Source organism: Myxine glutinosa, chromosome 1 (genome assembly GCF_964187855.1).
Source record: "Myxine glutinosa chromosome 1, kmMyxGlut1.1, whole genome shotgun sequence".
Taxonomy (NCBI): domain Eukaryota; kingdom Metazoa; phylum Chordata; class Myxini; order Myxiniformes; family Myxinidae; genus Myxine; species Myxine glutinosa.
The window spans coordinates 260,047,061-260,065,084 of NC_136261.1; the positions used below are offsets into that span (position 1 = coordinate 260,047,061).

At 41.2% G+C, this 18,024-nt stretch overlaps 1 long non-coding RNA gene across 1 annotated transcript in view; it reads right to left on the minus strand.

Moving 5' to 3' along the window:
• Positions 1-6,590: 6,590 nt before the first annotated feature.
• Positions 6,591-18,024, minus strand: part of LOC137436704 (uncharacterized) — a 150,898-nt gene continuing 139,464 nt past the window's right edge. Inside the window, exons 4-5 of the long non-coding RNA XR_010986354.2 lie at positions 9,425-9,617; positions 6,591-8,859 (exon numbers count right to left, since the gene is read on the minus strand). This is a non-coding gene — a long non-coding RNA (uncharacterized LOC137436704). The remainder of the gene's footprint in view (positions 8,860-9,424; positions 9,618-18,024) is intronic.

Below are 18,024 nucleotides of genomic sequence, written 5' to 3' on the forward strand. Positions count from 1 at the left end.
AAAGCCTTGTATGTGGTGAGGAGCTCAGGTGTGCCTAGGAAGGACTTCGCACGATGGAGGATGCCCAGTCGGCGACTGGCTTTGGAGGCCAGATTTGAAATGTGTTTTTCCCCAGAAAGATCATGGCAGATAGTGAGACCCAAAAGCTTGAGTGACAGAACTTCTTGGAGAGGATTATTCAGAAAGTGGATGGGAGGGTTGTCCAGTCGGTCTTTTCGGAGAGACATCGTAAGAGTGTGAGATTTGTCAGGATTGAAAGACATGTTCCACTTGTTTGCCCAGTCTGTGATTTTGTCCAGGTCCGCAGAGAGTGAGGAGGCTGCAGGCTGCCGATCTGAGGGATGAAGAATGGAGCGACAGAGAGTAGAGTCATCAGCAAAGTGATCGAGAGGATTTTCAAGAGAGTCAGAGAGATCATTGATGAAGACCAGAAAAAGCACAGGGCCTAGAACACTGCCTTGGGGAACTCCAGCCTGAACAGGAAGAGGAGATGAGAGAAACCCATTCAGGGCCACATGTTGACTACGACTAGAGAGGAAGTCCGCCAGCCATGCGTGGAGATTTCCATGGATACCAAAAGAGGAGAGTTTGGTGAGCAGAGCATGGTGCCAGACCGTATCGAAGGCACGTGAAATGTCAAGGGAGACAGCTCTAATTTCCTGTTTGGCATTGAGGACCTCCATCCATTGTTGAGAAAGCAGAAGCAGCATGTCCAGAGTAGAGTGACCAGGTCTGAAACCAAATTGATGATCAGAGATCAAGCCATTGGAGAAGAGGAAAGATTTCATATCTGAAGCAATGAAGGTTGTAGCGCATTCATTTGCCCCCCACCCCAAGGGGGTTTCCTCCCCCCCCCCCCCCCAGCGAGTTTGCCCGCCAATGCCGTAAATGGGGTTGCACGTTGAGGTGTATATAAATGTTAAATTAGCTTTATTGTGGCGTATTTCCAAAGAAGATTTATCGTGCCGTTTTTCCAAAGATGCTTTTAATAACAAAATTAATGATAATCACATATTATTAATGTTATTACAAAACAATGTTAATACTAATAATGTCCCACTTCCCCAAGGCGTTTTTCCTGCAGTGATAACGTGTATAAATAGCTTATAGTTATAATGGCGTTTCTGTGGGAGCAACGGCTTCTACAGGAAGTAAAAATATTATAGCCGGCGAAGCCGGTGTTGTGAATGAACGCGTAAGTATTATGTTGAAAAGCCAGATTTTGCTGGATCACTTGAGAATTTCGAAGCTGTGACGCACCAAATCGCTCAATGGAGGCCGCCATCTTGCGGATGCGGAAGTATGCATAACAAATTGAAAAAAGTTCAATAGGAGTTTGTTTCACCCGTCTTTGTTTGATTCACAATCCTATGCACCTCTAATTTGTAATTAAAATACTTTAAGACCAACCTCGTCCCGCACGGGCCTGGTTATCTTCAACGAAAATCATCACCAAACACCGGAACCAATGAGATTCGAGCATTTGAAAATATATTTTAAAAATGCTTTTTACCACATTTCGGAGGCTGAAAACGGCGTCAAATATTCTAAAATTGACGAATAATTATTTTTTTAGAAATCTCGCGGCCGTAGGGGGTAGTTTTTCACGGCCGAAAATATCCGAAGTTGAGACGGAATTCACTGAATTAATCAAGAGGGAAATTTTATAAATTTTAATCTCATCCAGAATGCAAATGGTGTCATTTTGAACTAGGTACGGTACCTACTACACGTATCTACTACCAACTACCTAACCTACTGATGCCGTAGTGATGGGTAAAATAGTGGCAAGAGGCTTTGGCTTCGCCGGCTCATTGCGGCTTTGTAGTCGGGTACTAGTAGCCGGCGAAGCCGGTGTTGTGAATGAACGCATACGTATTATGTTGAAAAGCCAGATGTTGCTGGATCCTATGAGAATTTCGAAGCTTTGACGCACCAAATCGCTCAAAGGAGGCCGCCATCTTGCGGACGCGGAAGTATGCATAAAAAATTGCGAAAAAGTTCAATAGGAGTGTGTTTCACCCGTCTTTTTTTGATTCACAATCTTATGCACCTCTAATTTGTAATTAAAATACTTTAAGACCAACCTCGTTCCCCGGGCCCGCATGGGCCCTGGTTATCTTCAACGAAAATCGTCACCAAACACCGGAACCAATGAGATTCGAGCATTTGAAAAAATATTTCAAAAAAGCTTATTACCGCGTTTCAGAAGGCTGAAAACGGCGTCAAATATTCTAAAATTGACGAAGAATTATTTTTTACAAATATCGTGGCCGAAGGGGTTTTTCACGGCCGGAAATATCCGATGTTGAGACGGAATTCACCGAATTAATCAAGAAGGAAATTTTATAAATTTTAATCTCATCCAGAATGCAAATGGTGTCATTTTGAACTAGGTACGGTACCTACTACACCTACCTACTACCATCTCCCTAACCGACTGATGCCATAGTGATGGGTAAAGTAGTGGCAAGAGGCTTTGGCCTCACCGGCTCATTGCGGCTTTGCAGTAGGGTACTAGTACACCACAATCACGTATGCTTAGCTTTTTAAACAGTCGCTAATGCTCTTTATAACACTAAATGAAGAAATTTGGAGGAATGCCGACATCCGTGAAGTAAGGTTTACTTACAGAACTGAGCGAAGATCTACGGTACTCTATATGACCCACAATTTTGGGTTAATAACAAGGTCCTTTCTGCCGCAATCGTGGCATTTTTGGTAGTGAACTTTTGAAACTCGCTCCTGCTGTTTCATACGAAACTGAAAGGGAGAAGCTCGGGTTGTGCTCCTTTACCAAGCAGCTAGCTAACGCTTGCCAAGCCAGCCGTCCCTTAAAGGTTTTCAATGGAGTGCTTGCTCGAATGCTTAAACCACTTGGCGATCTCTTTAGTACAGCGGATAAGCTCTCATATTTTAACAAATTGTGCATTTTTTGAGAAAAGCATGAAATTTCTAGCATAGTTAGTATATACCATAAGGTTTATTTTCAGATGTGGAGGGAAGTCAGATTTGACCTCTGAGGACCGTGAGAGGTCAAATCCAAAATGGCCGCCAGTCCACCGGGTCTAATGTTCTAACGCGCTTAATTTTGGAACCAAACAGTGTAGAAAAACATTATAGGTGTCATTTCCAACTAAATTGGGGATGCCCATTCATTTGGTGATACTTTTGAGATCGCCAGAACTCAAGGACATGCATTTAGGTCAAGGTCAAATTACGTTAAATATCTATTTTTATGATACTGCAGTTGGAACTGCTATTGGAAAAAGTTCATTTGAACTTTTAAAACTTTATTTTTTTCAGGTACAGGGAGGGATAGGTACAGAACACCCAAAGACCAGAAATGATGAAAAAAGTGTTTACACTGCAAGGAATGATGCAATAACCTCTGAAAAAATAACTGCAGTTAACCAAGTATGTCCACAAAAGCTTACATTAAATCAAGTGCAATGATGAAAATTGGTAATGATCAAAATCTAACAGTCTCCATAACAGAAGCACAGTGCAGTGCACTTGAGTGCAGCTTTGGCACTTGCAGCGTCCAGTGCACCCTTTCTTGCAGCCACAGTGGATCGATTTTGGCACGATTTTGATGCTTCAGGGAGAGTGCTCCAAAGAGGCTGCCACCCAGTTGTCTCCTTTGTCCAGCCCCAGTCAGGTGGGCCTGGCATCTCTGGATCCATGACCAATGCCTGCTTCCAACAGTTGGCCTGGAAGTAAGTGCGCTTGATGTGCTGCTTGAGTGTTGCCTGGGTTGGAGGAATGTTCTCTAGAGTTCTACACTTCTGTGTGAAGAGCTGTTTCCTGGCATCATTCACTTCCGTGCTCTCACTGGTTCGGTCGTACATCAGCACCACAAATCGCTCCAGCAGTAACATTGAGCCTTCACTGACCTCACTTGGCATGCCTAGGAGTTCATTGAAAGCATCATTCACCTCGAAGAAAGACTTCCAAGTTTCCCAGGCAGTCTTCTTTTCTCTGCCAGCGAATGCAGATACAGTATCACACCCGGTGAAAGCGTGAAAGATTGGGAGAGTCAGACACTGTGTTGGATTCAATGTGGCAACCATTTCGTGAACAGCTATGTACCGAAAGCTTGACCCGACACCAAAGGCAACCCACAGCTCATCAGGAGCATCCCCAATTTAGTTGGAATGGACACCTATAATGTTTTTCTACACTATTTGGTTCCAAAATTAAGCGCGTTTGAACATTAGACTCGGTGGACTTGCGGCCATTTTGAATTTGACCTCTCACGGTCCTCAGAGGTCAAATCTGACTTCCCTCCACATCTGAAAATAAACCTTATGGTATGCACTAACTATGTTAGAAATTTCATGCTTTTCTCATAAAATGCACAATTTTTGTTGTTATCCGCTGTACTACTTTACAAGAAACTTGGTAAATGACAACACACCCAATGTTCTTGAAACCCGACCATAGATCGATTGTAATCTATATACCCCAAAGAGGAATGACCCTTTTTTCCGCTCCCGTAGTGAGCGGGTGTTCTAGTGTAGAAAAGGAGAGGCAACTGTCATATTTACCCTGCACTCGCAAAGCGAAAAGCGCGGATAAGCGATCGAATGCGAACGTGGGTTTTTTTAATCTGCATTTTAAAAACTAATTTTCTCGGCAATCTTTGGTCCGATTGACACAAACTTTTCACCATACATCCACTCGTGTATAATGTTTAGTGATAATTATGACGTCATATGTCAAGGGGTATCGATGCCATCTTGGGAAAAAAAATTGCACCTCGATATCTCCGAAACCACTCAATGGAAAAAATTGAACCATGGCTCATTGTCAAGTGCCCACATGAGGAATAAGATATGTTAATGATGATGTCATAAGTGCCTTCATTTTGACATAATTCGACAAGTACAACGCTTGATCCAATCGGTATGAAAAACATTTTTCTCTGCAACTGTTACTCCAATGGACATGAAAGTTTCACCATAGGAGTGCCTCCTTCTGTAGAATGTTTCGTGATAATTATGATGTCATACATCACATAGTGCAGATGCCATCTTGGAAAAACGTTGCACCTCAATATCTCCAAAACTGCTCCATGGAAAAATGGAAACTTGGCTAATTTTCAAGAACTCTCCATGATGAATAAGTGTTATTAACGATGACATCATTGGTGCCCTAATTATGACGTCATAATTCGACAAATCCAACGCTTAGTCCGATCAGTTTGAAATTTCTTGAGCGTGATCTACGCAACAATTAAATTGCAGAATGTCAATTTTTGACGTCATCGGTCACTTGGTCTGGCAGCCATATTGGATCTAATTGAAAATCTTCTGATCCGAAATCGTTTAACCAATCAATGCAAAAGTTTAACTAATTGATCAACGACCCATGGGACATATGCTTTGATAAAGATGACGTCATCAGTCACGTGGTCTGCAGCCATATTGGATCAAAGGAAAAACAACCAGAAGGGTTGGCTCGCACGAAGTCTTTCTCAAGACTGTGCGGTGTGAGTATTCTTTGAATACCCTATGGTTTCAATTATGTAGTAAATGTCAAAAGTCCCACCATAACTATTAAAAAGTGTAGGCCATTGTGTGTGATGTGGGAAAGAGTAGGCACACGGAATGGCAGGTAAATTATGTAGAACTCACTAGAAGGGGTTGGAAAATATAAATGTTTTTGAAAGTTATCGGATAGTGCAGAGATCCTTCCCCGATCACACCATTTGGATATTTTTGGCCACTGGTGAGAACAGCAGTAGGGCAATTGGATTCTGTGAGGATACTTTGAGTCCCAAATTGTTGGAGTAGGGGATGGTAAACCCCAATTGAGCCACTCCACTAGCAAGCCAGGTTACGGTCATGTCACCACCAACCTTTAGAGTCACTGCACGTGCCTGCGCTTCCTCCCAAGAAGGGGAGGGTTAGCACTAGAGATAGCTTGTGGAGACCCATAACAGGTGGGAGAATAGACAGATGAGGTGGGAGGTTGGTTCTGTTGGCAAGCAGGTTGTACAGCCGGTTTTTGCCAAAATCTGTTCTAAACTAGAGAGAGGACACAAAGGAGACAGGGGAAGCAGAGAGGGTGTGGGATGCAGGGGAAGCAGAGAGGGTGTGGGATGCAGGGGAAGCAGAGAAGGTGTGGGGTGCAGAGGAAGCAGAGAGGGTGTGGATGGCAGGGGAAGCGTCGAGGTAGCTGGATGTGGAGGAAGCAAGGAGAGACTGAGTGTGAAGGAGGCAAAGAGGGGATAAGGCATGGAGGAAGCAAAGAGTGGGAGGGACATTGGGGTGGAGGAACGTGAAATTGGGGGACACCGAGCAGGGTTAGTGAGTGTTCTGGCAATGGAGCAAAAAGAACGGGTGTGGGGTGCAGGGGAAGAAGGGGAAGGACGTAGGTCTGTAGGAATATTGAACATTTCTAAATTGTCATTTAAGAAGGTTTAAATTGATGGAGTGACAAGAAAGAAGGAAGAACAGTTGAGATGAGGAAGGAATGTTCAGGACTAATTTAATTAAGAAATGATGATTAATGACATTTAATTATTGTTATTTGAAGCCGTTTTTAGAAAGAAAGGAAAAAAGTGAGTCGTTTTGAGGCATGGTAGAAAGGGACGGATTTAATGAGTTAATGATATTTAGCAGGATGTGGGTGAGGAGGCAAGGCCTGTCGAGTACGTGATCAACAGGAAGTGAGATGGACAAACAAAACGTAAGGTATCGTAAAGAATTTTTTTTCTCTTTTTATTAAGCAGAATGTGTTAGAAACGTTGGATGGGTATGGGAAACGGTTTGGAAAGAAAAACGGGTAGGCCCAAAACTATCCGAGTCTGAGATGAGGATCGAAATGTGTAAAATGAACACCGAAAAGTACACGTATGTGAAGAACGGTTGACACAAAAAGAGAACTTCTGCTGCACAGACTAATCTGGAACGATTAATTAGCTATTTGGAAGCAGATCACTCGGAGGACTGAAAGAACCAACCGCAACCGGGAAACCGGAAGTTTGGTAACCAAATGCGATTTGTACTGTAATTTGCTTAAGTGGTAACCTTAAAAGTCACCCAAGTTGTTTGAGTTCATGCAAGTCGTGCAAGCGAGGTTACTGCGATGTTAGTGCACAGACCTGTAAATGTGACAACGCATCCGCAAAGTAATCAAAATGTCATGATACACATAGCTCTTGCACAAGTAATAAAGGATCGGTTTGACCCAGCCATATATATGTTGTAAATGCTGAAAATACAGAGGGTTTCGATCATGTGATGGCTCTGATCGTGATGACATTCAAAACTAGAACGGTACTCAGTAGAGAGCATACCTCCACCTGGTTGGCCATATCACTCAATGGTGAAGAATCACTTTAAAATCCTACTAGCCGGATCCGGATCCGAATATTCACCAAAATTGAATCGATTCTTCCTTGTCACACACAACCTGTCCAACAGGTTTCGTCCAAATCCATCCATAACTTTTTGAGATATCCTGCTATGTATCGTTTTTGGCCCGATCTCCCAACGGTGCAGAATCACTTAAAAAATTTAATAATTCTCATATTCGAATCCATATTCAGATCTTCACCAAAATCGAGTCAAATCGTTCTTGTTGGACACCCAACCGGTCCACCAAGTTTCGTCCAAATCCGTCCATAACTTTTTGAGATATCCTGCTATGTATCGTTTTTGGCCCGATCTCCCAATGGTGAAGAATCACTTAAAAGTTAAATAATTCTCATATTCGAATCCATATTCAGATCTTCACCAAAATCGAGTCAAATCGTTCTTGTTGGACACCCAACCGGTCCACCAAGTTTCGTCCAAATCCGTCCATAACTTTTTGAGATATCCTGCTATGTATCGTTGTTGGCCCTATCTCCCAATAGTGAAGAATCGCTTAAAAAATTCTAGTAGCCGGATCCGAATCCAGATCTTCACCAAAAGCTAATCATTTTGTCCTTGTACAATACGCTATATTTCTGCCAAATTTCGTCGGAATCCGTCGACAGCTTTTTGAGATATCTTGTTCACAAACGCACAAACAGACAGGAGTGAAAACATAACCTCCATCCACCTTTGGTGATGGAGGTAACAAGACGAATGTTGCTTCTAAGCAAACTCACCGAGTTATTCATGGCAAGTTTCATTCTTTGAGATTTGCACATTTTGCTTGGAAAGTGGGCATTCGCAAACCATTTTGTGACCTATACATCAGAGAGCGCTTGGTAAGACTTTCTGATAGAAAGTTGGAGAACGTCTATTAGCAGAACAAAAGCAGCAAAGTGAACTTTACTTTCAGAATGAAAAAACATGAATATAATAATGCATAATTAAATTTCACAATCACATAACTATATACAATCCTGACACCTTGGGGCATGCATGAAAGGATAAAAAGTTATTAACAAACTTTATGACTTCCACACCGATGCATTAGGTGGATATTAGAAAATAAATAATCTTTGGGATTACACTGCAAGGAATCTAATGCAATACCTCCAGCTGTGCCAGAAACACTGACTTTTGATGACTTTTCATCCATTCGCTACTCCACACAGACACGTGTCTCTGTCTTCTTAGGAATTCCTCGGTGTCTTTTTCTCCTTGACCGTATAATTCAACATTCATCTTCATTATAGCGATGTCTTCCATGTACATTGCTGCTAGCAAGGCATGAGCGGGTATACATCATCGCATCACTATGCATTGGTCGAGTGTGCTCTTGTTGTGTTGAGATTTGCGGGTCGGCGGTCGCGTAATGGCATTTTCCGTAGGTTCGTGCCAATTTATGCATGGAAATGCACCGTCGGTAGATCAGTTGAAGGCGAAATAAGACGTTGGAAATGGTGTATTTTGGGATGGAACATGAATGTAGAAACTGAAAGACAATGGTGGGGGGAACTATATTTGAGGCAAAGTGGGATCGTGAAAATGAAAGGTGGCAAATACAAAACGAAATTATCACAAGGTGCTCTTGTGATTAACAAAAATGGAAGAAAGAAGAGGGGGAAAAAAAACAAACACACACACACACACAATGGGGGACTGAACAATAAAAGTGCTATTGTTCTACAACGGTAAAATATATATATAGAAATACCAATAAATAAAAGTTGACATTCTGTACTATTGCCTCATATTCATCTTTTGATCTCAAATCCAAATTTCTTGAGTATATAGCAATAATAACAAATTTGATTTCACTGTTCCAATACTTATGGAGGACACTGTATGTACAACAATTAATCACAGCACATATACATTCCCATATTATCCTCTACGCATCAGACCCGCCTTCGGAACCTTATCAATGACTTACTACGCTACAGTAGAGTATGCTGGCATCATGCAACCGATGTGGAAGGGAGAGATGAGTGATTGGCAAAGAATGATGTGATGAAGATAGAGAGAAATAGATGGGGACAGCACAGACACCTGCACACCTCACACTTGTTGATTCTGGCTTCCACGTCCTGACTGAAACAGGAACCCTCTGCGCTCCACTCCCCTCCTGCTCCTAGTTTTTCAATAGCGGTTCCCCATGGACCAGTGATGCCACTCACGACATGTATTCACTGCATCTCCTGGCAGGACGCCTGGGTGCTGTAGATGAGACTGAGGGTCCAGCGACGCAGCCTGTGGAAGTGAAAGTGTACAATGGCGGAAGGTGAAGAAGTAAGGATGATAGGCAAAAATAATAAGAAACGTAACCTCACTGCATATCCACTTTTTTTTTGTATACAAGATCGAGGCTCGTGTAAGAGTTAACATTAATGACAAAAAAAAGAAAAGTGAATTTGGCTTTGAACTTTTTTTGAATTTTGGAATGTTATTGAATTTTTGGAATTTTGAATTTTGGAAATGAAAAAACTTTCAGGCTTTGCTAACTAATGTCCCAAGGCATTATGTCTTCTGTGTTTGCATACTTTTTGCTCTGTCATTTTTCCACGATTTCCATTGCTTTGTTTCTTCTGAGGCTGAAAACCTGCTGGGGGAGCTCACCATGTTTTGGTCTGATTGACGATGAGTTTTTGTTTTCTGGATAGCTTGAAGAGTTGGATTCACATTTCATCATTGCCTTTTTGCTGTGACTTATATGCTTGCTGTGTTTAAATCCGGGTCAGACTTAAAATTTTGCAATATTCATTTTGTGCCAATATTGGTTATGTTTTTGAGTGTTTGCTTTTTTCGTAACACAGCGTCAGTGCAACATGCCTTTAAATTGTTCGAGTACCTATGAGTATAAAATAATTCTTGGGAAAAATGCCAGGGTCATAGAAAAGGCCCTTTTATATATTGTATGTGCCATGTGGCAAAGTATAGAAAAGAATGGACATTCCATAGCTTGTAGATAATGCCAAACAATACAAAGTAAGGGGCATTCAAAAAATCTCGTGTGCATACTGGACTACCCTTGTATTCTGAGGAGGAACCAAGTAATGCTCTAGAAAATTTCATATAAAGCGGCGCCGTACATCTGGCAAATAAAATACATTTACTTCTTCATGCAGCTGTATGAATCAAATTGGCGCCCCTTTATATGAACTTTTCAAAAGCATTACTTGGTTCTTCCTAAGAGAACAAGGGTAGTCCAGCATGCACCAGTAGAAGTGGAGAAATGAATTTTCAGTCCCCATGTTAAAGCTGCATACAAAGAAACGATCCCGTATATAAAGGGAGGGGCGATTTGTTCCTCCCTTTGATTGAGTAAGCATCATAAGAAAGACATGCTCAATGATGCTCTGCTCCCTGCTGGTATCATACCAAATGATGTATGGTCATTAAGTGTGATCCATATTCGATAGAAGTCATCAAATATAAGAGCAGACATTTTATTGTAGAACAGACTATACAATTGTACAGTTTTCCATTTGGTGACCTTGGGGAGCGGTAAGTAGTACCAACTGAATAGAGTTTAGTTAGGAACCTTTCGGCCATTCGCGAGATTAAATATCTTGGCAAGGAAGCATATCACGTACGATCACATCATTTTCCATCGATAAATGGATTACAATCTTATTAACAATAACAATTAACAATATTTTTCATTCATGCTCGTGTAGGAAACTCATTTATTGGGTACATAATACCTTGGATTGCTTAATAACGTAATTTTCACTTTTTGCAGAAAAAGACATTGCTGCGACTGGCTATGCGCGGCATATTTCTGACGTTGCACTGTTTCCCGGGAGAGAAGTTGTATTCATGTGTATTTCTGAACGCACAACGATCTAAACATACTCAGCTTGGCATTTTTTTATTTGAGTGTTTCCATTATCACCGCAAACCTTTTCCATTGTAAAACCCTTTGTCCCCTGGACAGAATGAGTGCCAGGCCTCTGCAAACACAAGCATCAGAGCACAAGCAATTCCCCTACTACATTAGGGCGGCATCATAGTCGCCTCCTTTAATGAGCTGCGCTGATGTTCACAGGCCGATTCGGAGCAATTTTTCAAGCAGCCAAGCGGAAATGCTTTGACAGGTCCAATAATTTGGTGAAAGTGCAGCAAGATAAGCAGGAAGTATGTAACCCACAATCTCAAATATACTGTGTTTAAATGCATCCAGCAAATGAGCTATGCCATTTCCACCAGCTTTCCCTTGCTTTGCACAAACATATTACACACAATGAGGAAAAGCCACAAAATGGTGAAGTACTTCCTGTTTTGAAATACTGACATGTATATGACTTCACATATTGCATTGTGCATTAAGACACACAAACAAACAAACAAAAAAAATCACTCAGAGAGCGACACTTGGCAAAGCAGAACAAAGTGGAATGGCACTCAGTAGAGCATCCTTTTAACCTCAAAAATAGTTGGTAGTTGAATTCAGTTAGCTGATATGAAAATCCTATTCAAATTTCAAATCAATCGGATGAAAATTGAGGCTTTTAGAAATTTGAAAAAGGTGGTTGACCTTGGGCCTATGTTGACCTTTTGGTCTATGCTGATCTCAAAAATAGTTGTTGGTTGAATTCAGTTAACTGAGGTGCACATCCCATTCAAATTTCAAGTCAATCGGATGAAAATTGAGGATTTTAGAAATTTGAAATGGTTGTTGACCTTTGGCCTATGTTGACCTTTTGGCCTATGCTGATCTCAAAAGTAGTTGGTGGTTGAATTCTGTTTGCCGATATGTATATCCTATTCAAATTTCAAGTCAATCGGTCGAAAATTGAGGATTTTAGAAATTTGAAAAAAGTGGTTGACCTTTGGCCTATGTTGACCTTTTGACCTTTTGACTCCAAAAATAAATAGGATTTTGTCGGACCACAAACTCTACGATTTGGTAAAGTTTCGTGAAGATCGGTTTAAAATTGAGACCTGTAGGCAAGCATAAGTGAGCGGACAGACAAACAAACACACACAAACAAACACACACAAACCGGAGTGATCAACATCGTCCCGGGAAAAAGTAAGTACACCCCATGTAAAGTTTTGACTTTTTCAACATATTTTAACATACAGCTATTTGATCTGTATTTCAACAATATTGAGAGATAAAGGTGATATATAACAAATATCATGAAACATTTACATTTTGTAGTCCATTGTATAATTTAAATAAACATAAATGCAAATTTTGCATGTGGAAAAAGTAAGTACACCCCTACATTTATCACTACTTCAAATACCTAAAATTTGCATCAGGTGCACCAGCTCAGGTGCAAATGATTAGAACATCGTTAGAGAGGATCTTGGAGGAATAGAACCTAGAACCTGTCCTATTTAAACCTCAGACATTTAGTTTGGTTTGCTCTTTGTTGTGGAAGTGTGCCGCGTCACCATGCCTAGATCAAAAGAGCTCTCTGAGGCCTTCAGAAAGAAGGTTATAGATGCCTACGAGTCTGGGAAGGGATTTAAAAAGATCTCCAAACAATTTGAAATCAATCATTCGACTGTCCGGAAGATCATCTACAAGTGGAGAAGATTCCAAACAACTGCCAACTTGTTCAGGCCAGGCCGCTCCAGCAAGTTCAGACCGAGAGCAGACCGCAAGATGCTGAAAGAAGTCTCGAAGATCCCCCAGAATGTCATCATGGGACCTACAGGTAGCTCTTGCCACTGTTGATGTCAAAGTGCACGAGTCCACCATTACAAAGAGGATGCACAAATTTGATCTACATGGGAGGTGTGCCAGGAGGAAACTTTTGCTGTCCATAAAGAACATCAGGGCAAGACTAAAGTTTGCCAATGAACACCTAGGCAAAGACCAGCACTTCTGGATCAATGTGCTCTGGACAGATGAGTCAAATGTAGACCTATTTGGCCACAGTACCAGAAGACATGTTTGGCGAAAACTAAAGACAGCATTTGACCACAAGAACCTGATACCAACTGCAAAGCATGGTGGTGGAAATATTATAGTTTGGGGCAGCTTTGCTGCATCAGGGCCCGGGCAGCTCACCATCATAGAATCCACTATGAATTCTTCATTGTACCAGAAGGTGCTTGAGGATAATGTGAGGCCATCTGTCGGAAAGTTGAAGCTGAACCGAAGGTGGACCTTGCAACATGACAATGACCCTAAACAGACCAGTAAATCCACCAAGGAATGGCTGAAAAGAAAGAAATGGAGGGTTCTGGAATGGCCAAGTCAAAGCCCGGATCTAAATCCCATCGAGATGTTGTGGGGGGATTTGAAACGAGCTGTGCATGCAAGAAACCCCTCAAACATCGTACAGCTGAAAGAATTCTGCATGGAGGAGTGGTCAAAAATTTCTCCCAGTCGATGTCAGAGACTGGTAGACAGTTATAAAAAACGCCTACTTGAGGTTGTTTCTGCCAAAGGGGGCAATACCACCTATTAGAGCCAAGGGTGTACTTACTTTTTCCACATGCGAAATTTGCATATATGTTTATTTAAATTAAACAATGGACTACAAAATGTAAATGTTTCATGATATTTGTTATATTATATCACCTTTATCTTTCAATATTGTTGAAATGAAGATCAAATAGCTGTATGTTGAAATATGTTGAAAAAGTCAAAACTTTACATGGGGTGTACTTACTTTTTCACGTGACTGTACTTGCAATTTTTTTAATTTTTTTTGCCAAGTAATAAATGCCTGCTCCCAATCATCAACAAGGTCATGGCCGCTACCAACATAAATTCCTTCCACTCCTCCAATGGCTTGATCTCTGATCTTCAATTTGGATTCAGACCAGGTCATTCTACTCTGGACATGTTGCTTCTGCTGTCTCAATGGATAGAAATCCTCAATGCCAAACAGGAAATCAGAGCCGTCTCCCTTGAGATATCTTGTGCCTTTAAAAGGGTATGGCACCCCGCACTGCTCTTCAAACTCTCCTCTTATGGTATTCATGGAAATCTCCATGCATGGCTCGTGGACTTCCTCTCCTGTCATAGTTAACGTGTGGCTCAAAATGGATTTCTCTCATCGCCCCTTCCTGTTCTGGCTGGAGTTCCCCAAGGTAGTGTTCTGGGCCCTGTGCTTTTTCTGGTCTTCATCAATGATCTCTCCGACTGTCAGGAAAGTCCTCTATCTTTTTAGTGACGACTCCACCCTCTGCTGTTGCATCTTTCATCCCTCAGATTAGCAGGCAGCAGCCTCTGCACTCTCTGCAGACCTGGATAAAATCAAAAACTGGTCAAACAAGTGGAACATGTCTTTCAATCCTGACAAGTCTCACACTCTCACGATGTCTCTCCGAAAAGACCATCTGGAAAAACCTCCCATCTACTTTCTCAACAATCCTATAAAAGAAGTTCTGTCACTCAAGCTTTTGGGTCTCATGATCTGCCATGATCTTTCCTGGGAAAACCTCATTTACAAGCTGGCCTCCAAATCCAGTTGTGTGAAGGGCATCCTCCATCGTGCGAAGTCCTTCCTTGGCTCTTCTGAGCTCCTCACCACTTACAAAGCTTTCTTCTGAAGCTTGATGGAGTACTGCTCTCCTCTTATGTGCTGGTGCTCCTGCCTCACACCTAGCTCGGCTTCACGCTGTAGAAACCAACGCTTTTAGAATCATTGATATCTCCCACGATGAAGCTGATTCTGAGGGCCTTTCTCTCTCTCTCGCCACAGGCAGGTTGGTGGTGTTTCTGTCTTCCACCGACTCCTCTCCGGCCTAGCTCCCCCTGCTCTGCCTTGTGCTCTGTCCTGTGCTCTGTCCTCCAAATTACTCCTGCAGGATACACAAGATCTGCAAGCAACCCTCTTCTGGTGAAACTGCTAAAATTAAGACTCTACTCACCTTCACTCTTTCATTCCTCTGTTTTTCCCAACTCTGGAACAAACTCCCACACTCTTTTCAATCCCACTCCTCCTGCCAGGTCTTCAAAACATCTGTTCGCCACCATCTCTTACCTTTCCCCATCCAAAACCTTGATATTTTATACCCCCATTAATCCACCCCAAATCGACCTTTTTCAAATTCTGTTTTCTTTCCTGAAAGTCCTTGTAGTGTCCATCTTGTTTATCCCATGTACCCCGCCCCAGCCCTCTCCATTCCACAGACCTCCCGATGTCCCTGTTTTCTACTGTCATTGTACTTTCCTCTCTCTCTCTCCATCCCACCTCCTCTTGTCTCCCGCTCTCTTTATTATATGTTAACTCTCACATGAGCATCGACTAAGTATACAAAACAACAACAAAAAATCACACGCATGGACACACACACACACACACACACACACACACACACACACACACACACACACACACACACACACACACACACACACACACACACACACCTGATTATCAATCGATTTACCTCTGCCACCAAAGGTGGATGGAGGTTATGTTTTCACCCCTGTCTGTTTGTATGTTTGTTATGAATTGCAGTCGATCTGTCTCGTTTGTATGTTTGCACCTTTTGAGCGAGAATGCTGATATTTGGACATGACAGTGACCAAGTGATGTCGATATAAAGAATATTTTTGATTTATTGACTAATTAATTAATCGATTAGTTATTTAATCTTTACGAATAATCACATAATTAATTTAGAAAAAGTTGCAGATTCGGATGAAGTAGTGGTGGGTTAGGTATGCTATTCGCCAATTTATTAAGAGATTAATTATTTTAAGATTATTATTTATTAATTAAAATTACACAATTAAATAATCAATTATTGTACACCTTTCCCTCTCAATACCGTCTCTATGTGCTGCACGGCGGTATCGCCGGGATTCGGCAATGCCGTGCTAGAGGATATGTTATTTATTTATTTGGCATGGGGGCGGTGTACTTTGAATGTATCTGTACTTGTCTGATTTTTTTTCCCCAAAAATGTTTTATTTTGAAGAATCAAAATTCTGTAAAAGCGAATTTAGTGGAATGTATTTGTTTTCATGGTCACAATATAAATGAATTAATGTTTTCATGTTTTCCTGGTCACAACCAAATTTATTTTCATGGTCACAAATAAATGAATGTGTGATATGTCGTCCTTGACGAGCCACAAAAAAGGTGAAACCATGGGCAACGACCACACACACACACACACACACACACACACACACACACACACACACACACACACACACACACACACACACACACACACACACACACACACACACACACACACGTTCCGCCATCACATTCTTCAAGCTCTTCGTATTACTGCAAAAGATGAACACCTCATTATCGTTTTATCTTCCTTTACTGTTCTTTGTGCTAATTCTTTGTCCTTTATCTGTTTTCCATTCCCTTTGTTGTATTTTTTTTTTACATCCACATGGTTGTAAATGGGACAGCTAGTTTACATCTTCTCCGACAGCAACTCCACAATGCAACTCTTTTACCTGACAGTTTTATGATCAGATTCGACTTTATCGGACATTGAACACGGGGCTTGGAATGCCAGGGACAAATGCTACCAACCTATGTGATCTATTTTCACACCCAATGTCACTTTCTACACAACTTGCATTGAGCTTGTAATCCGTTGCAAGGACTGCAAAGTAATTTGCTTCAACCGTTATCTGACTTTAACCGTAAGTGTCAAACATAAAGCTTTCAAAAGCCAGGAAATAAACCCAACTCCCGCCCAAGTAATTCAAGTCACAGACTGCAATTCAAAAGCAATTGCTGACTCGAACACACATCGATGTTTAACACAGATCTGTTTATATAAGGTGCACTAATCATATGGCATAAGCATATAGAGATCTTTATAGTTTTTGGAAATGGCAATTAAACTATAAGAAGAGAAATGGACGAAGAAGTAACATAATATACAAAGAAATATCACCAAGAAGGCTTGGTACATTTTTATATGATTTTGTTCCCTTTTCTTCTTTTGTGAAGACACAGAGGGCCTAAAATATCCTGAAGACCCTGAAGACGCAAAAGATTCAGAGGATCCAAAAGACCTTAAAGACTCCAAAGATCCAAAAGACACCTAAAGACCACGAAGACCCAAAATATCCCAAAGATCCCAAAGGCCCTTAAGACCCCAAAGACCAATAAGACCCTTTAGATCCATTAGACCAGCTTGAACCCTTGACCATTAGAGCTTTGGACCACTTGGACCTTTTTAGATTACAAATAAATGACAAATAACATCACCAATATTAAAAAATAAATTCGTACAAAACAATGTTTGTATTATGATTGGTGTAAAAGTAAATCGTCTAATATATAAAGCTCTTTCTAACCATTGAATTTGGCGTTCTGATGGACATCGAAGCCGGTACACCGGGAAAAATCACAGAACTGTCGGAAAACGTCCGTAAATGAAAATTTGTTTTAAAAAACCCCATAAATGCGTCTGTCAAAAAAATGTAAAAAACCCATAAATGCGTCTGTCAAAAAAAATGTAAAAAACCCATAAATGCGTCTGTCAAAAAAAATGTAAAAAACCCATAAATGCGTCTGTCAAAAAAAAAAGAAGCTATCTAGCAGCAGGTCGGAGATGCTTGCCTATTAATCATAAAGCTTCTGTTTATTATGCACCCATGTACGAAGCACGGTTTGTTATTGCTTAAAACGTGTAAGCAAACCCCACCATATATACTGTATATATACTAGCAAAAGTATCGGTCGTTGCTGAGTAACAA